This window comes from Lonchura striata, chromosome 1, assembly GCF_046129695.1.
Source record: "Lonchura striata isolate bLonStr1 chromosome 1, bLonStr1.mat, whole genome shotgun sequence".
NCBI lineage: Eukaryota > Metazoa > Chordata > Aves > Passeriformes > Estrildidae > Lonchura > Lonchura striata.
Window position 1 is genome coordinate 125,710,760 of NC_134603.1, and position 27,086 is coordinate 125,737,845.

At 39.3% G+C, this 27,086-nt stretch overlaps 1 long non-coding RNA gene across 1 annotated transcript in view; it reads left to right on the forward strand.

Annotated features, from left to right (window-relative positions):
- Nucleotides 1-27,086, forward strand: part of LOC144247250 (uncharacterized) — a 34,684-nt gene that overhangs the window by 1,006 nt on the left and 6,592 nt on the right. Inside the window, exon 2 of the long non-coding RNA XR_013340979.1 lies at nucleotides 4,259-4,350. This is a non-coding gene — a long non-coding RNA (uncharacterized LOC144247250). The remainder of the gene's footprint in view (nucleotides 1-4,258; nucleotides 4,351-27,086) is intronic.

Sequence of the window (27,086 nt, forward strand, 5' to 3'; positions counted from 1 at the left end):
ACGGCGCGCGCGCCCCGGTCGCCAGCGAATCCGGCGAGGGGGCGGGCGGGGCCGCGCGCGGCCGCCGGCCAACCCGGTGGTGCCCGCCCGCCTCGCGCGCTCGTAACTGACAGCGCGCGGGAAGCCCCCGCGCCGCCGCTTCCCCTGAGGCGCGGCCCCCGCGCCCGCTTCCCCGGCTGCGCAGGGAGCGGGGAGGAGACGCCCCTGCGGCTTCCGCACGGCAGCCGGGGCCCGTTCGCTCTGCCGCCCCTGTGCTCCTTTGTGACAGCCTCCCGCGCCAGCCCTCCGCCCGCGGGCGGGGGAAGGGCGGCTCGGGGGTTGCGTCCACACCTGCTGCGTGGAGGCGGGAACTGCTTCCTCCCTCGCCATTGGCTCGGCCGCAGCGGCGGGCTCGCGCGGCACGCCGGGATGTGTAGTTCTGGGAGGCCGTGGCGAAGAGCGCGCATGCGTGGCGCCCGTTCCGGCAGGTGCCTCCGGCGCGGTTCGGGGCGGGCCAGCCCTGAGGCGGCGGGGCTCAGCCTCGCTGCAGATTCACCGAGCCGGAGTCGGTGCCCGGCACGCTGTGCTGCACTAAACTGGTTGCTGTTGGATTAAAACCAGATAAATCACCCTGCTGCTGTTGTTTTCCCGCGATGCTTGTGCCGTTGTTCCCTGCGGCTTCGGCCCCGCTCTGCCTGACTGGTTCGGAGCGATAGCTGGGCAAGCCGAAGCCGGTCGTGGCAGCTATGGTAGATCTACAATAACCACCTCCATGGCAAAGCCTGTTAGCCTTATTCAGATTTGGAAAAAAAACTGGTGGATCTGTGCAAATTTTTTCCGTTCAAATTTTTTATACTATATGCCCAAATTACTTGTCAAGTGCAAAATTACCAGCCTCTGTAATGATTGGTGGCACAGAGACCTCTCCTACAAAGGAAAGCTGAGAGATTTGGGGGTTTTCAGCCTGGAAAAAATGAAAGCTTAAGGGTTAACCTTTTTGCAGTCTTCCAGTACCCAAAGGGAGCCTACAAGAAAGATGGAGAGAGACTATCTGCAAGAAGAAGTATTTGTAGGACAATGGGGTTATGGCTTCAGTCTCAGAGTAGGTTTAGATTAGATACTAGGAAAAAATTCTTTACTGTGGAGGGGGTGGGACACTGGAACAGGCTGCCCAGAGGAGTTGTGGATGCTCCATCCCTGAAAGTGTTCAAGGCTAGGCTGGATGGAGTTCTGAACAACCTGGCCTAGTGGAATGAATCTTGCACGGTAGAAGGGTTGGAACTAGATTATCTTTAAGTTCCTTCCCTATGCAGGCCATTCTATGATTTCGTGCTAAGTCAAAGACGAAAGTGCCAGAGCAGTTCTTTACCAGCTGTTCAACAGTTTCATTCTTAAAAGGGAGGAGGCCACCCTCCCTTCAATCCCTACTCCAGACTTCCAATAAACCCTTTGGAAGAGAGAAAATGTAGAAATATCATTGTAGAGTAAGAAAGTGATAGACATAAGCATGATACAGGCTGTTTTCAGACATTGTACAGACAGAAAACACGGGGCACAAGTAGAAAATTACAGGACAGAATAGTCTGGGTTGGAGGGACCCACAAGGATCATTGAATCTGACTCAAGTGTTACATTGTCATAGCAGTGAATGAATGATGTTTGTTCCCTACTATGAACATAACATAGCCATGCTCTGAATCTCTGCTCCGTTATGTTGTATTGTAGTGGCGAGACACCAAAAACAGACCAGCTGTTGGGCCAGAGGAACTTCCTTCACAGGAAGTTTTTGGGAGTTAGAATGTGCATGTACCAGGCTGCTCTGGGAGTATTTGATTCCACCTCAGTGCAGGGTTACACAGAGTAATTTTCTGAATTCTGTCACAATTCTGTAGTTCTAAAGGTTTCTATTTTCTAAAGAGGCTATTTTCTTGTGTCAGTCACTGTGGTGTGGTTTTATCCCTAGAGCATTGCTCCATACTTTTTCAAAGCTTTCCCACTGTAGTAGTGAAAATTAAAAACTACGTTCCTGAAATTGGCCCATTTCCTAATAACATACCAAAGAAAGGTATAAAGAAAAAGTATCACACATAACATAGTTAAGATTGTTTCTTCTTTGTTTTCTACAGTGTAAGTGTATCTTCACTTCTTGCTCCCCCAAACTGTCCAGCCCAGTTGTTGTGAATTGGGATTCTAAGGACATCCCACTATTGTGCTTTTAAAAAATGTAATTAAAGCTTCATTCTTTCATCTGTAAATTCCCCAAAACTGCTTGGATTCCTGCTCCATCTTTGTGGCAATTGTTTTCTTTTGTTTCACAGCAACAACAGTTGGAAAGGGATCATGACAATTGCTGAATTATTTGTGTTCAGACAAGCAAGTGGTGGTAGCTCACAGTTCAAAGCTCAGCCAAATCCCAGTGCCTCCTAGTCAGTGCCAGAGAGCAGCAAGACTAGGGCTTCCTCCTTAGAGAGTCCACCGCCAAGGCAGGGCAAAGCTCTCCTGGTCAGGACACCACCCTTCACATCCCAGCAGGTTTGAGGTAGTGACAGGACCTGCTGGTGATCCAGTGGTCATCAGATGAGCAGGAGACTGGGCCACCTCCAGCACAGGGCCAGAGACAGGGCCACCTCCAGCTCGCAGGGCTCAGTCCTGGGGCTGAGCTCCATGAGAGCTCCAGCCCCTGGACAGTGTGTGGGAGTGTATGGTCAGGCTGTTCAGAGCATCAGAGCTTTCCTGTGCACTCAGCTCTGGGAAGCAGAGTATGGGGCACCTCCTGAAGGAGGGGGATGTATGAAGAACAGGCAAATGTGCTATCAAGATCACTCTTTTTTCTTTTTTTTTTTTTTTTTTCTTTTTTTTTTTTTTTGTGGGAGATTGAGGTTTTAAGTCCTATATAATCTTTTAAACTTTTATTGGATTTCCATCTGAGGCTGTAGGTACAGTGCTTTTGAAAAATTTGCTCTAGGGTGCAAAGAGTAAAATCTGTCTCAACTCAGCAAGTGATTGAAGTGATGGATAAAATATGGTGGTGGTGGTGTAGGTGGTTTCAGTAGGGGCACCATGATTTTCATTTTTTATTTTTACCATCCATAGTTACTCCTATACCACCTACTCTTTCCCAAATTCCAAATGTCACTCTTGCTTAAATTCTTTCTGCCAGTTTAAGCTTTCTGAGTCTGCCCCTTTCAGCATTGTTCCCACATGAACCAGTACCTTCCCTTTGCACCCTGACATGGTTGTTCTCTGTGGTCTTTGATTGAAGTCAGCAGCAGTCACCTGTTGAGTTATATGAAAGAAAGATAAGGTCTGAGGATGAATGTCTGTTGGTACAGGAGTTCCAACTGCTAATGGGAATCTATGAAAGTAAAACATCAGAAACAGGAAAAAAATAAGTAAAAGGCTTTCATTACCACTTTCTTTCAGAACATTAGAAGCCTGTTGTCACCCAGGAAAAGAGCACAACATGGAAATGTGTGGGTGAGCAGAGACCCACTGAAATACGAGGTTCCTGGCAAGATGTAGCTCAGGCATAGTATCACATGCGGGTGGCTGGTTAGCACAACAGCCCAAACTAAGAAAATCCACTTAATGCTGAGTCTCTATTGCTTTGTCTCTCTCACAGCGTGTATATATTTTAACTACAAATAGCTTAGCTCCTTGTTTTTGATACTTTAATTATCCTTTCTCTCTATCCATATGTGCAGTTTTCTGTCTCTCTTGCTTGTCAGTTCTTCTGTGTCTTGTTTCTGTTTTCCTAATATTTTCATTTTCTTTACTTTTTCCTGTGTGAATTGAATTCCCTGGGTCTTCCTTTTCCCATTATTTTTGCTACTTTCTTTCCTTGTTCTAATAGCCACCCATTTCTCCACCTCAAAAATATTCTTTCACCCCAAATCCCCATCTGTATGTTGCATTCTTTCTTTATATTTTATATATTATAAATATATATATTATAATATATAATATATTATATTTATATTTTTAATATTATTTTTTTCTCCCCCTTTTTAAGCTCCAAAACTCTCTTCTTTATTACTTCTTTCTCTTTAACTTTCTTTAGCATTCATTGATTTTTTTGACCTAACACACTGACTGATATTTTTGCACCTATTTAGGCATGACTCTCTAGAGCATGGTGGGGCTTGTAATGCTGAACAAAACAACATCAAATATCTTTACAAAGGGAAAAAAAAAAAAAAAGAGGGGGCGTGAAGGGGGAGGGCAAGACAGCTGTCTGCGTGCTCCAGTTTCATTGGTTCCCTTCTGTGCTCTCTGCCAGCACTTACATAGGTTGCGTTTGGACAGAGAGAGACAAGAGGCCAGCAGCTGCAAACAGCAGGGACAGTAATGACATGGTGGCTTCACAAAACTGTAAGTTCAGTTGTAGAATAGCTTGTACTAGATTAAAAATGCTGCAGCCCTTAGACACAAGGTACTGAACTACTATAAGACCACACTGACTGAAGCTGGGGGTGGTGGTGAGAATATTTATATAAATATATGAAAGAGTGATTTTTTTTCTGCCAGAATTGTGTAAGATCAAGAATCAGGAAACCATATTTCTGAATGAAGCCAATTTCCCAGCCCAAAGGCTCCTTTGCAAGCTCTTTCGTGTTCCCTTTGTGCTCTTGGTGCTACTTTGCCATGGAACTCAAATGTTTCACAATAAATATATGCAGGTTTGGGTGCATATTCACTCTTATACTTTGGTGATGGTGTAGCATTACTGATCAGACAGAGACTAGACCAGAGCCACAGTGGAAATTGTGTGCTTAGCAAGCACAAGTGAACCAAACAAGTGATCCCAAGTGAACCAAGCAAGAGGTATTTGATCTATTTGGATTCTGTGGAAAATATATATTGACAACACCATGGAACTTCAGGAATGATTATTTTTCTTCTTTTTTTTTTTTTTTTTTTTTTTTTTTTTTGTGGTAGCATCCTCTCTTTGCAAATGTATCAGCCTGGGGGACCTCAGACAGCACAGGATTAATAATCCTGCCTTCAGGAAGACGAGTGGTAAAAATGAATGCTTCAGTTCTGATTGCCATGGCCCTAACTTCTCCAGGCCTGAAACACAAAGCTCCCCTTCCTTGTACTGCATTCAGTTGTACCTGCTTCTCACTCACCTGATTTTCTAGCATTTTTTCATGTCATTGCTGTGTTGCAGTTACTATGAGAAAGCAGCTATGTCTCAGGCACTGAATCAAACACTTATTCTGAACAGGATTCATGTGGCTGTAGACAGGGCCCATGCACTCTGCACCCTGCTACTGTATCAGCTCTGACTATTGGATGACATTGTATCAGACATTGGGAAAGTGAGCTTTTAGTTTAGGAAGGGAAAGTGAAATACACCTGACATTACTCAAGACATCAGACTTTGTTTCTTGTCACAGTAACAGGTGATAGCTGCAATCCAGGACTTCAGCATATCCAAAGACACAGTGTGGAAATTGTCTTCAGGACATTCACTGAGGAGCTTCCCCTACTAGGTCAAAAATGTGTTTTTCCAACACCCAGATTCATGCCATCCAGCACAGAGATGATCTGCATACCTTAAGGGACTGGTAATTGTCTTCTATATTCTTTTGTATGCCCAATCTATCACAAGTTCGAAAACTGAAATCAAGCCTTGCCTGAAGTGTGTTTGAACTCAGGGAGTTACTTGATTCTACTTGTCATTGCTATGAAATATTTTTGGCTTTTCTCCTCTTATCCCAAGCTTCCGGCAAGTGTAAGTCTCTGCAGACATCTTGCCTTCTCCTTTCTCCAAAGCCAGAGAGTACCTGTTGGCTAAGTGTGTGACATATCCTACCATCATCAGTCCTAGATTAAGCAGGGAAGGAAATGCCTTGAGAAACAATACCTTCTGATGAGGAGATAGATACCCTTAAATATGTAACAAAAAATGTATGAAAGCTATGAGTAGAATAAAGTCTGACAGAAAATCAAGGACTTTTCTGAGGTAGACAACAATACATAGTGACCACTTGAAAATAATTAAATAATTAATTGAAAAGGTCTTAGTGAAGATTGCCAATGGATGAGCTCATGACCTTGACTGCCAGGGTGTAGGCATGGTCCTCAGTGGCCCTAATGGGTCAGTCTGTTGATCTCAGTGTGCTGGGAGCTTGAGGGACCATTGTCTTCTTGTGTCAGCATGTCCAAGACAGAGCCATGGGACACCCTAGATACAAGGTACCTCCACGTATCACCTAACCCTAGTGTTATCTTCCATGGTTGTTACCAAAGCTTGCAACACAGTGACTCCTTCCTTTTGATCTAGAGCCTGGGGATCTGAACTGGTGGATGTGGTGGTTTAAACCCAGCCAGCAAATAACACTCAGCTACTTACTCACGGCCCGCTGGCCCCGGTGGGATGGTGGGGAGAAACTTCTGGGTTTATAAGAACAGTTTAAAAATTAAAATAAAACCTGAAACACTAGACATCAAACATAAAATAGAATATAATACTACTAATAATAGTAATAATTAAAAGGTTGGCAACAAAGACAGAGAAATAAACATTAAACCCAAGAAAGACAAATGAAGCACAATACAATTGCTCACCATCTGTTAACCAACATTCAGTCCGAGCCTGGGCAGCAATTGTCTCCTCCTGTCAACTCCATCCATTTATGTACTGGGGATGGTATCCTGTGGTATGGAATATCCCCTTGTCTAGTTTGGTCAGCTGTCCTGCCTGTGCTTCTTTCTTGCTTCTTGTGTACCTGTTCACTAGCAAAGCTTGGGAAACCTGAAAGTCCTTGATTTAGAGTAATTATTTCTCAGTAGCACCTAAAATATCAGTGTGTTATCAACATTGTTCTCATACCCTACAGTACTGTACCAGCTACTAGGAAAAAAAATTAACTCTATCTCAGCAGCAGCCACAATAGTGGAGAGAACTTTTTCCCCATCAGTGCAGCTGAGTATGTATCCAAGTCTACTACCACTTCCTACTAAAATGATTGTTTACATTTCCTAAATAACCTCACTTGCTGTTGATTTTCCAGTCCCAAAACGCTGCCAGGGCACTGAGATAGGGGAACTGTGTTCTGGGTCTCTGTATCACTAGTTATTTCCTCTACTTGCTCAACAACATGCTCACACACTAGTCTTCTCACAAAAAAAAAAAAAAAGGCTGAACTTACTATCATTAACATTGTACTTCTCATTCTAGAACTCTCTTTTTGCTGCTGAGCTGCCCCCCACCTGTATTTGCAGAACTCTTCTCATGAAGCCAGATGTGATGCTCTAATGGATCCTGTCTTTGTCATCATTGGCAATATATGACTACACAGAAAGTGGTGTCTGATGTAACCAGCTTTGCAGTCTTATTTTATGTGGCCCATTGTGTACAGGAAACTCTTCTGGCTCAGGAAGTCTGCCTGCATCTGTGCTGCCACCGAAAGCACTGCTGCTCTGCCCACATACATGCTTTTTGCTCAGTTCATTTTCCAAAAATGGAGACACCGTGATGGCAGATGTGGTGATAGGTCCAAGACATTTTATATTAGTTGTTTAAAGTTGTTCAATTTAAACAGTTCATAGACAGAATCATGGTCTATGCTGAGTTAGAAGAGACCCATCAGGATCATAGAGTCCAACTCGTGGATTCATGTCTTCTCTCACTTGCATTGAATCCAGGCTGGGAGTTTACAAAGTACCAGGGTGGGAAAGTGGGATGAAGCTCAACCAGGATACTAATTAACATGCCTGTAATATGTATAGGCATAAGCAGGACACCCTATGTTCTGTGTTATTTGCAATTTGTAATCCAAATTTTGTACATGGCACTGGTGACCCAGTTCTGCACAGGTCTTGTATTAGTAAATGTAGATGAAAGCTGCATGAGGGACATGCCAATTACAATGTTGGTTCTTGTTTGAGAAAATCAATTAATGTACCTGGAAATTAAAGTCTGCAGGTACAGTAGATGGAGAAGGGAATGGGAGGGAGATTTTTTTTCCTCCTTGAACTCTAATAGAAAAGAAAACAGATGAAACAAGCACATTCTACAGTCTCAAATATATTTTCTAACCTTGGTTCTTTAATAGGATACAGTTTTACTTTCATTACATTTTTGAGGAGAGGGAACCAAAAACCTGAGCCATAGACTGAATTTTTACCTAGCTCCAAGTCTCAGTGGATTTTATTGTAGAAGAATAACCCTTGCAAAAGAAGTGCCCTAACAAGGGTCCAGATAGAAGTATACTTGTAGTAATAGATAATTTCAAGTACCCAGGATTAATGGCTGAAATACCACTGAAGGATATAGGTAAGAGTAGCAAATTCTTGTTATCACAAAGGACTGCTTTAAGCAGTAGGTAGCTTTGCTGGTGCACAAGAGATTTAGTCCTAAGTAACAAATGAGATCTGATTTAAGAAGTAATTATAGCTGACTCTCTCTGTCACAGTAGCTGCAAGATAGTGAAGATTAGTGTAGTAATCTTAACTGTAGAATGAGTGTCCAGAGGCATAAAACCATGAAATCAAAGGCAAAGTATTTTAGAAAATAAAAACCTTAAAATCAACCTGGTAAATATTTAACTACACTATAGTATAATGATTAAAAGAACAAACATACTGCATTAGCTAGTTTATTTGAGTAATAAATAAGCCTATAAAGAGTTAAAAGCAGCCCCTATGATGCCGGGGGAAGCATCAAGAACAGTGTCATCTGCATTCTGTAGCTGATAAATGTGTCAGAGAGGTTCTGTGAGGAAATGTAAAATTCAAGTGGTCAGAAATAAATCCGAAAAAGATAAATATTTGGAATCAAAGACCTGCAGGCATCAAGAGATACATTAAGCTGTCTTGAGAGAATGGATCAAAGACAGCAAGAGATCTAACCTCTGCAGATGTTACTGTTTAAAACTAGCAGACCACTAGGGCATGAATTTCTGGAAGGCTGTCAGAAACTGTCATGAAAATATTTAGTACTAAAAAATAATAGCTAATTTAAGGTACAACTTTCTGTTTCTTTGAGACTGTAGCAAAAGTAGCAAGAATGAAAATCCACCAGGATCCACTGTTTGCCTCTTCCTCAAAGGAATGAAGAAACTCTGAGGAGTATTTTTCCAACCTCTTCTTAGAAAGTTGAATGGTGATTATACCTCAGCTTTTTGGTGACCTATTTCTGTCTGTAGCTATCCTTAGAGTCAGAATTTTCCCTGTTTTATCCTAAACTTTTCCAGCTGCAATTAAAGCCAGCAAGGTTCTGGCATGCCTTCAGTGTCATGAAGCACAATCATGAAGAGGGATCTCTGCTTTTCAGAATTCTCTACATATTGGAGGGTTGAGATATCACCTCCACACCTGCCACCAGCCTTTATTTTTAGAGCAAATATTACCTCTCCCTTTTCCAATAATTTTCCATATTTAAAACCATTTAAAAAGTATTTTTAAAGTAAAGGTATTAGAATACCCCAAACAGAGGCTTCTGAAAGGTAAGTTAAGAAAAGCAATTACTAATCCTTCCTTACATATTACATATCTATTAGAATGTCCCAGGATGAATTTTTCTGGTTTTCCATGAGCGTGGTATCATTGATTCTATTACATATGTGGTTTATTGTAACAGCCAGGTTTCTTTCTACAAAGCTGTTGATTTTCTCAATTTTGTATTTATGCATTTGATTTTCTTCGAGCCTCAGTATAGTACTTGGTCCTTGTATTTATTGAGTTTCATATTATTGATTACAGACCACTTCTCCCATTTATCAAATTCATTTTGAATTCTAATCCTTCCGCTCCCTTGCACCCCTTTTCTTTGGCATTTTTTTTGAGTGTGCTTTGCACTCTATCAACCAAGTCATAAGTGAAAATTTTGCATTGGATCAGATTTTGGCCAGACCCTAGCAGAATTATATAAAATATAGAATATAGGATATATTCTACAGAATATATCCTTATGTATCCTTTCTATTTGAAAGCAAAATAAAATAAGTCTAGGAGTATTTTCTACAAGCAATTGTGCACATAATGTGTGTAGCAAGTTAGCCCAGGACAAAATGTTTCTGTACCCTGTTAATGAGAATGTCAAGTAAGATAGTGCCCAGTAATTCCTGTAAGTTAATACACATCTCTTCTGCTGCCTTGTCTGCTATGAGCCAGATAATCTGTTAAAGAAAGAAAACACAGCAGTTTATCAAACTTTTTTTTCAAAAAATTTTCCTGCCTGTTTCTTTTTCACTGACCCTCCAGGTGCTTTAAAAGTGTCAATTTAATAATTTATTAGATTATTGTTCTTGATGTTGAAATGATGTTGACTGCTGATTTTTCCTTTATGAAGATGGCATTTTATTCTCCCCTGTTCAGACTACCTGTTGTTCAAGACTTCTTGAAAACAGTGATGGCAATGCAGTGTTATAAATGTTTTAATTCTAGGACCACTTCACAGAAAATATCTGCGGTAAATATTATATACTGTGTGAACATAAAAATTGTCTCTGTTCTCAATATTAATATTTGACAGTTGCTTCAAAAGGGGAAAATTAAGTAAACACTTTTAAATACAAAATGTACAAGACAAAATAAAGTAAAATAACTTTTCAGAAGGAAAGTTATATAACTACTTTATTAGTATTCTATGTAGCTTTAATAGACTTTTCCTTCTAAATATTGCTGAAGCTTATTGGAAGAAGATAGATACTTACTAATTTTCTCTATCCAAACTACGTTATAATAAATTACTGGTTGCCAAATTGCTTCTTTGAAATAATTCAGTGGGAAAAGAATTAAAATGTGAACAAAAAAAGAATGGAGATAGTGAGACATATAAATATTGAAATACACTATATTTACACACAACTGTCCATTTTTATCCCCTTACCTTTCAGTTTTCCCACTCTTGCTCCTCCCCAAATCACCTAAACATCTCCCTTTTCCTGCCTCTGGATCCTCCCCTAAACATTATGTAGTAAATCCTGTACAACTTGAAACGGCTTTTCTCCTGCACTGAATGATGTACCCCAGCCCTAGGCAGCACCTTTTCTTGGTCTGAAAGGGGATCTAGAGAGGTGCTTGCTTGCAGTACCTCATAGTGATGGCTTTTCCACCTGGACTCAGGGAGGGGCCTGAATAAAGTATTTGTTTCTTGGTAGTCCGTTGTTCAGGTTGTGCTGTAGTCAGCAGGACCAGGGCAGTGAGTGTCCCCTTGTACTCTGCACTGGTGAGGCCACACCTTGAACCCAGTGTTCAGTTTTGGGCCCCTCAGTACAAGAAAGACACTGAGGTGCTGGAGAGTGTCCAGGGAAGGGCAAGAGAGCTGGGAAAGGGTCTGGAGTGCATGTCCTGTGTGGGAGCTGGGGTTGTTTATCCTGGAAAAAAGGAGCCTCAGGAGGAACTTTACTGCTCTTTACACCTGCCTGAAGGGAGGCTGTAGCCAGGTGGAGTTCAGCCTCTTTTCCCAGATAATCTGGGATAGGACATGATGAAAAGGCCTCAAATTGCACCAGGGAAGGTTTAGATTGAATAGGAAGAAAAAATTCTTTTCTGTAAGAGTTGCCAAGACTTTAAACAAGCTGCCCAAGCAAGTGGTGGATCACCATCTGTGGAGGCATTTAAAAGACATGTAGATGTGACACTTAAGGACATTGTTTAGTGGTGGACTTGTCAGTGCTGGATTAACAATTGGACTCAATGATTTTACATGTCTTTTCCAATGTAAATGATTCTTTGATTGTATGATTCTAGTTTCCTGCCTGCTACTCTGCCTTCCCTGTACTCCTCTGGACTTGCGGAGATTGATCCTCAGTGGTCTGATGGCTTCTTTGATGGGTCTGAGGGTAGCTTAACAGGATATGATTTGGGTTCCCCATCCTTCCACTGTCTCTCTGAGCATCTTTGTGGGTGTGCAAGTCAGCTTTATCACTCAACTGAATAGCTGTTCTGCCACAGATAGCACTCCAGATAGTAATAAGACAAACCAACAAAAACCACCCATCTTCCACCAAATAGTTATAACCTTTCAATTGTAACTGATTTTTGTTAGTGAAATTTAAACCTCTCTGGAGGAGAGCACTGATTTGCTGTTGGCCTTTTAAATATATATATTTGATGCTATGAGTTGTGGGAGGTGATTACTGCAAATTGTTCCTTCTTCTCTTATAAGGAGAAAATATCAGAAAACAGTGAAGAAGTGCCATTTTACATTGGTCATACTTTTATGTTTTCTTTGGTGGCTTTCTGTTTACCTTGGTTTTGAGTTAAATTATTATAGAAATAGAAGAAGTGATTTCTTTTTTTGTAAGGATCTTCATGTAGATTGCCAAGATTAACTTCCAAAGAATTAAAAGTCACATTCTAAATCATAACAAAATTCTTCTCTTTTCATCAAGTTTCAGTTATAAAATGAGGAAAAAAAAAAAAAAAGAGAGCTGCTTTTGGATACTCTTTGGAATTATGTGATGCTCATAGAAGCTGTTGCTAAGAATTTGCAGAGTTCAAGTTTTTCTTCTTATCAGAAGAATGAGGCCATGAACAGCTCTCCATCTGCCTTAGAAGAACACCTTCATTTATAGCTGTATATTTAAATTTATATTTTTGAGCACAGACACAGTTGTCTGGCATGAAAGACAACTTTTCTAGGCGGGGAATTTATTGTATGTTGAAACAAGCAGCTCACAGAAGTGGACAGAACCAGTGTGACATCAGGCAGCCCATTCATGTTAGTCTCCACATAAAGAGTTACTAAAAAGTTGTAATGTCAGAACTATGTCTCTTGTAACAGTGGATAACAAGTGTGCACTGGCTAGATGCCTTCTGCTGCTCTCTAAGCTGAACAGGAAATCGAATTCATCTCATGTGGTTTCCTGATGAAATACATACTGACAATGACAAATGTATGAGGGCTGCTAAATTCAGTTGCTAGATAATGAAAGATACCGTCTGGGTTTTTTGATTTTTTTGTTGTTTTTTTTTTTTTCCTACAATGAAACACTAAACTTTCCAAACAAATGACTAAAGGTCAAATTAAAATATAATATGAAAATTGCTTCTCTCTTTACTTACCTGAAAAATAATAACTAAAACATAATTAAGAGAGAGAGAAAGAGAGAGATTTCTGGTTTAATTTGTATATTTTACATATTAAAAAACAGAAGATATTCTCACTGAAGTAACATCTGTTCTGAAGCTTCACAAGAGCACCTCACAGTTCTTGAGTAAGCTCTGCATTGTTGCTTAACTGAGATGACTAAAGAGAATGAATGAATGAATGAATGAAGTGCCAAACTCTTTGAGTACCATTAAGTCTCCCTGTTTGGGAAGATATGCATTCAATCACTAGGGAGAGAAAACAGCCAGACAGTGAAAACAGCCAGACAGTGGCTGCTGAAACTACACAGTGGTGCAGGTGAAATATTTGGCTATGAACAGCTAAACTATTTTGTCAGTTTAGCAATAAATTTTATTCTAAGTAGAATTCCCTGGTCCACACCCAAAGGCTGACACTAGCTATTTTTTCATGCTTCAAACAGAGTGAGAAGGGGATCAACTGGGATAACCAAAGTCAAACCTGACACCTTCTATTTCATGCGATCAGTGCAAAGTTTGGAAACCTTGTGCAAAGTTCCTGCAGTCTCTGTGTAAAGCTGAGATAGCTGGCACAGTAAAGCAGATAGCAGCTCTAGAAGCAAAAAAACTGGAACGCTGGAGCTTATGCCAGTTTGATCCCTTCTGCTATTCTGTATCAGAGGACATATTGTGGATTCTTTATTTTCGACTTTTATTTAAAAAAATATTTTTGTTTTGACAGAGTTTGTAATCTCCTACTTTTAATTGCAGAAAGACTTCAGAAACATTTAACATCTGTGCTTTTTCTCAGTTTGCTTGTTCTTGACAGTGCTTGTCTCAGAAAAGCCATGATCTTTCAAATTATGGTGGTCTATACTGATCTCACTGGTCATTGCAGCATTAGCCATTAGCAAGTGCAGTGTTACACTAACTAATTAAAGTCTTCTGGGTTTGGCAATTAGTTTTATGTGCTGATTCACAGCAAGGTACTTACATGTGGTGGGTTCATATGCAGCTGTGTGGCTTCACAACTGTCTTTAGCCAATTTGAGAAGGTACACTTCCAAAAAGAATGATTCTTCTTTTTCTTGCCCAGATGTGCATCACCATTGATTTCCTTGTGGTTGTACCAGTGTGGCCATGCAGAAACTCAGAGAAATTCACTTAACCCAACTGGAAAAAAACAGTCACACAAAAGATATTTTCTCAGCTGAGCTGTTTCAGCTGACTGTGGTGATGAAGCAGCACAGCCCCAACACCAAGGGAAGCTGAGAAGATGTGGCCAGGCACAAACTAGAATTGCACCCTTTCAGCAGCAGTGGATGTCAGATACAAGAGTTGTGACACGTTTTCTTCACTGTGGGGTAGCAAAACACCTCTACACCTATTCTCTTTGCTTTCATGAGGCCCCTTCTTCTTTCTCTCCTTTGTAAGAGGCTCAGCAATGCTGTGAGGCTGTGCTTGTTTCATAGCTGGAAAGAGAGGCATGATGTTTGGACTCCTGAGCTGCCTTTGCTGGCAGCATGATCCACATGAACACCTTATAGCTGTTACTTAGCTCAGGTTTCAAGCCCAGATTCTACAATTATCCACACTAGTTTTTAACTTTAACCTGTGTACAGGGACAAGTTGACTGATGTACTAGGAGGGAAAACCTCAACAGAAATGCAAACATGAGAAATTAGTTTGACCTTGGGATGCACAGTACGGAGATAGCTTAAGTTATAAGGGACTTCACTTATAATAAGTGAAGGAATAAGCCCGAGAATGAGAAATGTCTCACAAGGACTCAGCATGAGACATGGTATATGAGCAGCATCAGGACATGTGGTGGCCTCATAGCGATTTTAAAGCATATAATTAAAGTTTCATAGAATATGTGAATGAGCCTGAAAATATGCAGGAAGGATGAAACAGTTGCCATTCTCAAAGCATTTGTGAAAGTTGATCCCCTGTCTATCATGTTGCTGATGCAGATATTTACAAAGAGGGTGTACTACTGCTTTAACTGGTGCCATACATTAACACTCTCTGGAGAGCTACTATAGCATGTGAGGCAGGTTGGACTAGTATCCTCTTTGGCCTTTCTCCTAGACATTTGTCTTAAGCCAAAAGCTGAACTGAGTAATCAGGCACTACCATTTCACTGGGTTTACAAGTCTCACAGTACTCTATAATTTGTAGAATCTCCTTGGCTGGTCATTTCATATTTTTAAAGAATTTCAAGTCTAAATTATATCATCATTAAAAAAAAATATTCTTTATTTCAGGCATTTTTTTACTTTTTTTTCAAAAATAAAAAGTTTCTTGACAAGCCCAGTACCTTCCAGTCACAAGTTAATGACCATTGTTGCCAATTCTGCTATTTGGCTTTTGAGGAGAGGGTGCTTATACCAATAGATGTGTGCTGTGCCATAGTTTGTGAAGAACCTGTTGGTTTTAGCCCAAGTGTCTGATCTTCTAATTTCAGCAGAAGAAGACCCAAACATCTGAAGAATGTTCCTGGGATGTGACTGTTCAGCAGACACCAAATGCACTCCAGAAAAGAAGCACTGAAAGTATCGCTTTAGTATGAATGAACCTGCCCTGCCTACTGAACTTTTCAGCCTATTTTACTGTTAGTGAAGGAACACATTAAAGGCAAGAGTCAGAAGTGACTATAAATTATCTCAGTGGCCAAGAAATCCTTGCTCCCTATGCTCTTGCTCCCATCCTTCCTGATCTTTGTGTTCTTGTCTCCTCAAGCACCCATCCTTTCTCGTTCAGGTTATAACAGGCTTTGTTGTGAATTGACCTGATCCACTGCTGACTGAATGTGGTTCCCAAAAAGAACTCATTAGCTGTGGAGCTGGCATGGTGCAAGCATCAGGAGTGAGTGGTCAGTGCTGGGGCAGAAAGGAAGGGTGGGAAGGGCAGGTAGCAGTGTACATCAGCTGTGGAGGGGTGTTGAGTCAGCTTCCTAGAGCTGTGGAACAATCCCTCAAAGATGAACAGTCTGTCTTGCAACTAATGACAGTGGAAATACTAACTAATAAGGTTCTATAAACTCTGGTTAACAATGTTGCTAAAATTACTAATGAAGGCAAAGACTGGAAGGTAATGTTCTTCAAGCCTGCCTTTGCTGCAGGTATCTCACTGATAATGGAGTAATATGCAGTTGAAACTTAATTGGAACACTAAGGAAATCTTGAACTATTTATGGTATTTAATAATTTAATAGTACAAAGTGCACTGATTGTAGTAGTATTAATTTTTCTATTTAATTTAATTATTACTTCTACTTCTTAATTAATAATGCAAGAGTGTATTTTTGTGTAGCTTTTTTTTTTTTTTTTTGTGTAGTTTACATTTTGCACCAGAATTTAATCAAGATCTTCCTGTTGTTTGTAAAAAATGAATACATTCTGGTATACACGCATTCTGAAAAATTGCTCAATTCTGTCATCTATGAGATCCCTGCAAGGCTCATAAAGATGATCTTATCACTAAATATTTATTCCAGGATGTGTAAGAGCCCTCTAATTTTTACATTCTTATGTTTACAGCACTCAGGTAAAAACAGGGAGTTTTATTTCTCCCACTACAGCTGGGATATCAAAGCACAGAGATGTTAAAGTCTGTACTCAAAAAGGTTATTTAAGATCATGGATCCCACTAGATGACCTGCCTAGAGTGCTAAGAAAATCTTTTGTGGAGCAAGCATTGAACTTACATTTGCCAAATCCAGGAGGATCTTCCTTACTACTGGACTTTACTGTCTCACTAAGATTGCATTAAAGAGCTCTTTAAAGCTAGGTTTAGAGTACCTTGTTGAGTGGGAAGATTTTCTTCTAAGGAAAGTTTTGAATGTAGGTCATAGGAGGGCAGAAAGGATATAAAATAACTGCTGATGCACATGATGGCTTTTATGGGCAAGGAAAATGAAAGCTGTAATGTTTTAATGTTTTGGGAAAAAAACTTTATCCATTACATGAAAAACAAGCTTAAACTAAGGAATACTGGGTTATACTGAAGCCCTAAAGGATTGAAGTCAGTAGAGAATAGTCATTCCTCTGGAAAAATAAAGGAGGTACTCCATAGATTAACTTAGCATTGCTCTAGAACAAGATCTTGTTACTTAGAAAGCCAGTGTGCTGACAGCTGTGCACCTACTTAGAATGTATAGCATGGAAAAAAATATAAAATAATCAATTTTTAGCTTATGTCTTAAATGTGAAGAAATAAGATGCTGTATGTGTGTAATAGACTTGTTTTGGTGTATTGATGGTAAATTACTTCTTAGTGTTTAAGTCATTTATGAGTGTAACCATGTCTATAAATTGTGTAGCACTACTTTATATGAAGCCAGTTTGGTTGAGATATTATTAGTGGACCTGCATGTAATTTTTATGGCTAAGAAAGCAAATTTTAAATTGAAGTGCATAAAATGAGGAACCAATATTTTCCAAAGGAATTTGCCCTGATGTGAAATAAATTCTTGGTGAGACCTCTAATCTCCTATGCTTGATATAGGAGATGAGCCTAAAGGAAGGAAAGAAGGTGAATTCTCAACAGGTGGCATAGACAGAATATACTTTATAATGACCTGCCTTATTCTGGGAGTTTTAAGTATCACTGGTAACAGAACTGGACTAGGTCTGTGCATGACCTAGTCTGACTAGTCTTACTTTCTAGAATATAGTTTCACTTAATTAACTTTTTATATTTTCGCACATTTTTATATTTTCATATATTTTAATTCAACTTTCAATTTTTATTTTGACATTTTATTAATAAAACTGATTTTATATAATGCACTGTATATTGAAAAATGAGTATTCAAGTGATTTTACCGGTTCCATGAGTAAGGTATTTTCTGTTCACAATATTTTCTTCTACAGTCTGTATAAATGTGCTATTTATATGTGTTATAATTATTCTCTTCAGTATGTTCAGAGTATTTGATTGAATGACTGGAAACTAGTTATAAATGCTAGAGTTAAAGACCCATATTATTGGGTAATACCGTTCCAGTGATTTTACAAATAACAATCTGTTTCCACTGCATTTCATTTTTCTTCCTTTCCTTGACTAGTATTCCTGATAAGACTCACAGAAGTAAACACTCACACATTTGAGAAAGAAACAGAGGGTAAAATTTTCTGAGATGTATTTCCATAATCCCTTTTTCTAACATTTTGCTGTCCCTCGAGAAGGGGAGGTTTTGCTCCTCCTGTGTTCACAGGGCCTAGTTGCAAGCACTGTTGGCTCCTACAGAGTTCTTTCTCCTTCTCTACTTGCTCTAATATTCATCAGCCCCCTCCCCAAGCCAATTGAGCTCACTGCTCAGGAAGCTCACTGCTCATAGAAAATGTTCACTTTTGATGTGCTTGTGTGCTGTATTACTGAGATGAATAGGTCACAAGGAGGAGCCAAGTGCTACCTACAATGGTGGGAGCAGGAGCTAGGGGACAGAGAGGAGGGGAAACACAAGGAGTGTTTTTTCCCTTTTTCATGGTGAGGAGTGGTTTCATCAGCTCACCCTGTTTAATGTAACTTCTAGTTCATTTAGTGAAAAAGGAAAGGGTTTTTTTGCTAGGTCAATTATTGTGAAGACAGATAGGGAAACCCCTAGAGGGACTGTAGCTTCTGTGTGACTCCCAGTGGAATAACGACCATGGCAATGGTTGTTAATAATGAAGGCATTGTGTTGATATGGCATTTAATATAGTACTGAATTAGCCAATAAGAAGTATCATAAATTGTTTGATCAGCTTTATTCTGAAATTATTTAGCTGGGGATTTTCTAATGATGAGTTTTTTTACAACAAGCAATGCCTTTTCTTTTTTTTTTTTAATGAGGCTGTCCCACATTTCCTAACAGAAGTGATTTTTAGCTCTCTGAGATTCTGTTAATGTACACAACTAACAGCATCTTCACAGCAGCCTAACAAAGTTTTGAAGATAAGCAAGTCTTCTATCGGTCTCACTACCTATTCAAAGAGTAGTGTTCGAACCACAGTGAGCCCCTACCAGGTTGTATCCCTAGCCCCTGGATAATACTGAGCTAATTACATAGCTGGTGTTTGGAGCAACTGGGAAATTGAAATTGCAAGAAAGCAGAGATGTTTTTCAGTATCTTTAGCTTCCATTCCATGTAAAATGATGTGTTTTGTTCCTTCCAACCCATGTGCTAGAAACAGCAGCTCCTTCATCTCCTCCCAAACTAGCCTCTCATCACTGCTCAGAATGAAAAGGTGTTTGTAACTTCAGGCAGTGGTAAATGTTAAGTATACATCAGTAAAGACATGAAAACAAGCTAAAGCAGAGCCAAAGTTCTGCTTCATTCAGCCTGGAAAAGAGGTTTCACAGTGACCTAATTACAGCCTCCTAGTACCTGAAGGGAACAGACAAGAGAGATGGAGAGGAATCATTTACAAAAACATATTGTGACAGGACAATTGGGAATGGATTCAAACTGAAAGGGAGTAGGTTTAGATTAGAAATGAGAAAAAAAATCTTTCCTGTGAGGGTGATGAGACATGGGAACGTGTTAAGAAGTAGTTAAGGAGGCCCCATCTTTGGAAATGTTTAAGGCCAGGTTGGATGGAGCATTGAGCAATCTGGTCTGATGAAAGGTGTTCCTGCCCATGGAAGAGTGGTTGGAATTACATGATCCTTTAGGTCCCTTTCCAACACAAACATCTTCTCTTCTCTTCTCTTCTCTTCTCTTCTCTTCTCTTCTCTTCTCTTCTCTTCTCTTCTCTTCTCTTCTCTTCTCTAATTGCCTCCTAGGGAGGTGGTAGGTCATGGTGGATCACCCGTTCCTGTCAGCATTTATGAGGCATTTGAACAATGCCATTAATGATATACTCTAAGTTTTGGTCAACCCTGAAGTGGTCAGGCAGTTGAACTGGATGATCTTTGTAGGTCCTTTCCAACTGATGTAGAAAATAAATGAAACAAAGCATCATCTGAGTCTCATCTGGGCTCTTGCCTATGGAAAGGTGACCTGCTCTGACCCTTCCAGCTAGCTTCCCTGCCAATTGCACAGAAGACACAAGAAGGGGCTAGGTTTACAAACAGATATCTTGTCCAAATCCAAAAAGATTGTTTTGCATTAATGAAGTACTGTTGAAAAATGAGCACTTTTCTCTTTTAAATGGAAGCAACAAGTAACAGTTATATGAAAAGATATTAAAGCTAAGAAGTGCATGTTTCAAGAGACTGTAAGCAATGTCACTTGTGGCTGTCAGACACCTTAAATATCTGTGATTAGGCTTGAACAGGAGGAATGACAAGTGTGACTTTTTAAAAGAAAAAAAGTCAGTGGTTTTTCTTTTCAGCAATGAAAAGATAGGATCCAGTACTTTGGTGTTGAACAAGAGCTATTTTTCTGTGTGCCTGGTTGAAAGGAAGAGTGAATGAAGAGAGAATGACAAGCTCAAACCCCAGATCCTTCTGTTAGCTTACTCAGGTGGAAAAAAGAACAATTATTATTATGAAGAAGAAAGTTACAAGTATATCAGATTGCAAATAACACAATAGATTATTCTCTAATGACAGATAGCAAAGCCAATTTACCAATGTTTTCTGGAAACATTATGTTTTAATTTTATGTGGCAGATGCTTCTAGAGAATATCGAAAACACTTTCAGTTACTTCTTCAGGGGCTATAAAAGCAACAATCACAGAGAGATTGAGCTAACCATGTTAAAAAACCACAAGCTTGAGCTGTGTTTAGTTTCAGATTGTACTCTTTGCATGAGGCAAATATGAAGACTTTTACTTAGAATAATTCTTTAATTTTTTCATGCTTCCCTGCTTTATTCAAGCTAAGACATACTCTCCAATGCAGCCTAGGCTTAAATTGGTTCTGATCAGAGCCTGGATGCTGGAATAGGCTCTGATTTGCTGCATAGGTAAAACCTGTTCATAGTCAGTAGGCGTGTACAGCTTTTTTGGAGCTTCCTTTAATAACCTGCCTATACTGCTCAAGCCGGATGCAAAGGAGCATCAGAAGTCATAGTCATTTGTTGTAATTGTAGTCTTGAGTGAGGAGATGGAGGTGGCAGAAGCTGAAAGACGAGGAAGTGGTCAGGAGATAATGAGGCACATAGTGATGTGGCCCTGCAAAACTGCCATTGATGAAAATGCATCACAGAACTCTTAGTAACCACAGTGTGCCCTTGGGCTCTCCAGCTATCCTCCAGCAAGGTGATCTGTCCAGACTTTCCTCAGCCACAGCTCTGCATCTGTTGCCACTGTAAGGACAGCAGGATGCCCTTGTGGCCCAGAAACCCAAAGGAATCCTGGGGGCATCAGGATTTCCAGCAGGTTGAGAGAGGTGATCCTGCCCTTCTTCTCAGCCCTGGGGACCCTGCATCTGTGGTAATGTATTCAGTTCTGAGGTCCTTGGCACAAGAGATACATGGGGTTCCTGGAGCAGGTCCAGCTGAGGGCTGCAAAGATCTTTAAGGGACTGGAGCATCTCTGTTATGAGGAAAGGCTGTGGGAGCTGGGCCTGTTCAGCCTCGAGAAGAGATGATTGAGAGGGAACCTCACCAATGTCTGTCAGTGTCTGAAGGGAGAGAGCCAAGAGGATGGAGCCAGGCTGTTCTCGGGGGTGCTGAACAGAAACTGCTGAACAGGAAATTTCACCTGAACACAAGGAAGAACTTCTTTACTGTATAGTGACTAAGCACTGAAACAGATTGCCCAGAGGTGTTGTGGAGTCTCCCTCACTGGAGATATTTAAGCACTGTCTGGATGCAATTCTGTGCAGTGTGCTCTAGGATGACTCTTCCAACCTTTCCCATTATGTGATTCACTGTTTCTGTGAAAGAAAACCTAAACCTACCTCTTTAAGTACCTAGAACCAGAACAGCATCCCCTTGGAAGGATGTGCCTTAGCATTCCCATCTATTTCAGAGAAATAAAACAGATGTCTTCTGCAGGAAATTCCAGGCAGATGAGGAAAATATATTGAAAACAGGTAAACAATACATTATTCTTCTTTAACCATTTGGTAGCATAGAATATCAGAAACTTTGGAATTTCCATGGTCACAGGCACCATGAGGCCACAGATGAAAACAACTCCTTCCCAATCAAATTTTGCAACAAATTGTCTCAGCTGAAAAAGGAGCTAAAGAGTTCATGGCAGAACACAAATCATTTGGTCTTCATAAATATATATTTTAAAATGGGTGTAACCTGGAAAACTAGATGTCACGAAAAGGTGATGTATACATGAAAGATGATTCATAACATTACTGCAACAATTTGTTCCTTCTGCATAAGCAATCTTGCAATTTTTCTGTATTTTTCATGTGTGTTAGCAGCATAAACATTGCAAGAATTTTATTCTAAATTGATTAGAATTATTAAATATCTCAGTTTTCATGCTGTGTTACACCTGTCAGTCTGCCACAGACACCACTGCATAAATTTAACTAGGTTTTATCTCAATTTTTACCCTTCAAAATGCAAAAATAATTTACATTTATTCAAGCTAGACAAATAATGATCTTTCTTTGAAAAATTTTCTTTTTAACAGTTACCATCATTATTTTCATCTTAACAAAGCAAACTTGGTTTCAATTTATTATAAGGATGGTTTTTATAAGCCTCATGTCTGTGCTAACCTTAGCACAGCACAAGCATATTTAAAGCTAAAAGGTTGAATATAGTATTTATGATGAGGATAAGAAACAAGATATATAAAACTGAAAGGTTAGTTGGGCCTTTTTTTGTTAGTATTTACTATATGATAAACATTTATCCTAAATATTTAATTTGACTAACATGTGAAAAGATAGATGTACGAGAAGGTACACAAGCTACTCAAATGGGCTTTAAAATTTAGTAGCAATGGGGCTAATTTCTATAGGAAGCTTGTAAGGAAATGAAAGATTATTTGTTTTAAAATTGCTGCATAAATGCTACCTGTTATTTGACATCAAATCTCTGAGATACTTTATAAATTTCTAATGTCTTCTTCAAAGTGTTAGTCTTCTAGTAGCCTAGATCAAAGAGTCTACATTTGACTGTAAAATTGGGGAAATATAAACTATTGGTTTCCTGATTGAATCCCAAACTCTTTCCTTTTTCTGCAACCTATCAGTCATTATCAGGCTCTGAAGGCAGAAGAATGAGCTGGTTTATTTCAGGCTATAGCAGGAGAGAATGACAGCTCTTTCCAACACCTCTCCCCCCTAGTCTGAGAGGGCATATCACTAATTAACCACGCATATTAACTGAAGCATTAGCTTCAGTTTAGTCATCTAAATTTTTCTGTGTCTTCAGCATGCATCTTTAACTTTACTCTTACTGCTTAATGTGTTATTAAGGCATTTACCTCCAATATTGAAGTAAATATCATCATCTTGCTGAAAAAATACTTTGCTTATGTCAAGGTGAGCTGTGAACCCCTGACTGCGTGGGAGCAGAAAAGGAGTAGGAGCATGTATTAAAGCTGGGGAAACCACAGAAAGGCTTGCAAAGGTGAAGAAGATATGATAGGTATATGATAAAAATCTATTGCCTTTTTCTTTTCTAGAAAATCTTCCCCTTTTCTAGAAAAGGGGAAGTGGTCAGTGCTACCCATTTTACCTGATCTGTCATTGCTACAGGGAAAGGACCATCAGGGGAGAAGATGAACTTTACTGAGGGTGTGTGTTACTTCTGCTTTACAAAAATCAAGTTACAGCAGCAAAGTCGTAGAGATCCCTGGAAGATCTATGTCTCCACCTATGGATAGACAGGTGATAAGTAGCTGTTAACTGTACAGCTGTCTGGTCTTTGGTACTTGATGTTTCTGTATGCACTAGGGAAGGTGCAGCTATAGACCTGTACAGACTAAATTAGCACCTCTAGAAGGTGATTATTTTACTCCAGGAAATTCTGTACTAGGAACACACTGATCTATTTCAGGAGGTGCTTAAGCACAGATCAGGAACTGGGTGTCAGACTCCTTTTAGCAACTGAGACTACTGTGGCCTTTTTGCTTGGTTGTTTGTTTAAAACCTACCTTTTAAAGGTAATTGAAATGTTTTCCTGCCTTAGATTATGTGCGATCTGATTCAAAACCCAGTGAGGTTACAGAGTTTATAGAGAAATGCAGTGATTTGTGTTTTGTTCTCTACAACTCTTCCCCCAGGATGGTGATGAATACCACCTGTTTCCATTAAATCTGACACAGCCACAGTGGCAGTCAAGACCTCTCAGCTGAGAATTTTACCCTTAAAGCAGACGAATGGTAAATTGCAATAAAAGCTTCATAAAATCTATAGTATTTAGCAAAATGGAAAATATGACCTTTTGAAATAATGTCTTCTTTCCTGAAGTGGCTTTAGTCTTTGTGGCACTATTTGAGTCTAGTAGTAAAAAGTCTTATTAATTTGCCTGTCAAAAAAAGATATACAGGAAGAGTTTTAATGCACTTTGCCACAGGAAAATTTATAGCCTGTATACTTTCATGGGTTACATATGTTTAATATAGTATTTATGAAGAGGATAAGAAACAAAATATATTAATAATAACTGAAAATTACTTATGCTGCCTTTTTGCATTTAATCTCTGGCATAAATCTGGAATGAGGTCTGTGGAAATTTAAACATGAAAACCTGAAATATAAGCTTAATTACCTGAAATTGAGTACTGTTCTTGAATTGTAAGTAGAAAGTTTGTAGCTTTAAATTTCATTAATTCCATTCAAATTCTGCTTGCATATGTGATGAATGTGCCACAGGACAGCATTAAGAAAAAATAAATGGATTAACACATGCTGCAGTTCTTGCCACACAATGTTAGATTTGCTGTAAAAACTTTTGGTATGGGGAGATTATAACCAAGGAATAAAGTTTAGATTTCCCTTTAAAAAGAAATAATCACAATATACTTTAAATTAATTTTAAGTTATTTTTAAAATTTGAATTAAATACAGGTTTTTAAACAGTGTAATATTTGAAATAAAGTAAAATATAATATTAATAATTGTTGCAATCAAAAAAGAAGACAACAACAAAAGACACAGTAATAAAACTCAGGGAAGAGAAATTATGCACTATACAATTGCTCACCACTGCAGCTGACTGCTGCCCAACCCAGCCCTAAGCATTCATTAGACCCTCCAGCCCAGCTCCTGCCCAGTTTATATCCCAGGCATGGTGTGGAATATCCCTTCAGCCAGTTTGGGCCAGCTGTCCTGACTGTGTTCCCTCCCAGCTTCTTTTGCCCCTGCTCTCAGAGAGAGCATTGGAAACGGAAAAGTCCTTGAAGAAGTATGAGAACTGCTGAGAAAGAGCTAAACATCAATTTTTTATCAACACTATTCTCATCCTAAATCCAAAACACAGCACTGTACCAGCTATTAGGAAGAAAATGAGCCATATCCCTGTGGAAAGCCAGACATATGAACATATCAGAGATTTAACCAATATTCAGGAATCAAAAAAAGAAAAAAAGAATCATAGATTCATTCCGAATTTCAAGGGTTTAGTCTTATGTTTTTCTTGGGGCTAAAATCATAGAATCACAAAACATGTCTGTACTGAGGTCCATGCACTGTTGTATTAACTTGTACAGTTATTTTGTACCTGCAAGTCAGCACCCATGTCATCTGTATCTTTTATTATGCCATTATTTTTGGTCTCTGGGGCAGTTGACTCAAAAAGAATGTTATTTGGGCTAAGCCTATGTAACAATAAGGTTATGCCATCACTTGCTCAGAATGCTGTATGATAATATGCACCTAAGAAAAGATGAGTCAACAGTTTATAAAAATAAACATTATTAATGAATATACATATTAAATAAAGTGTCTATAGAATGGGAAAATAGTGAAATCCTTTGTGCTCTCTCTTCTATATAGATTGCCTTTGCAAGGCAAAAAAAAAAAAAATATGCCTTCTCTTTGAACTCAGTAAATGCCCTCTGGGTCAGTTATCAAAAGGGAAGGGGACTTCTGTACAGTCATCTTACCAAAGGAATTACAGAGCTCTTCAAGGAGATGACATGCTTCTGGGGACCGTAACGCCCACATCAATAATATTAAATAGCATTTGCTATTAAAGGGAATCCTGTTACAAATGAATCTCTGGTCTAAAACTCAGATTCCATCTAATCTTTTAGTTGGCTTCATTCCTTTGAGACAGTCTTGAATAGAAGCATTAGGTTTGCTCAAGCTGTATAGCATGTCTTTAATGCCAGCAACCACAAAGAGGGTTTTGCTCAAGGTCTTAGAAAGGATCTGGAATTTCAGATATTCTTTTGGACCTTTTTCAAATCTGTTGTTTTCTAGTACTATGAAGTATTCTCTTTTTTCTCTACAAAAATAAAAAATCTTTTCTGCAGCTGTTCTTAGAGCCCCATTTTACACCTACTCTTTCAAATCACTAATAACCTGTAACTAAATGCCTGTCGTGTCCTATCCTTCATCGACATGAGAGTTTTATGCATGGATGTGTGCACTCTCACAGACAGAGTCACCAAAAAGGAATGTTGGAACTAATGTAAAATGATCATCTCATCCTCCACCCACAAGCTTACTGATATGTATAATATGTGTGTTTTCATGTTATCCACGTGCAAGAATAAGTAGTCAACCATTTGGTATCTAATTAATAAACAAATATTCTGCTCAAAGTTCATTTTGTTCAGAAATCTTACCTGCTGAAATGTAATTTTTCTGACAGATACGAAATAAAAACCCAGCCAAGTATTCAAGAAACCTGTCAGTTAAATGAGAGAAAACATCAGCTCTTGAACATTTCCTCCTTACCTTGTGTTTCTCTTTATAACTGAAATTGCTTTTATGAGAATGCCTAAAGCAATTTCTGCACTTTGTGTTGGTGAAGAATAACACCTCTGGTAAGGAATAGTGTGGGTTTGTTTTCTGATTAAATAATAAAAGGAATCCCATTGTGCATTCTTTTCTCTGCACAGTTTATTCTCCTAAGTCATTAAAAACCAGGAGACACTTCAGTTCTCCCAGCTGATCATCACAATGAAACTGTGAGATGAAAAATGATCTGAATTATACTTTTCAATTTAAAACTGAGCACATATTTCCAAACATGTATGCTAACATCCACTCAATCACCT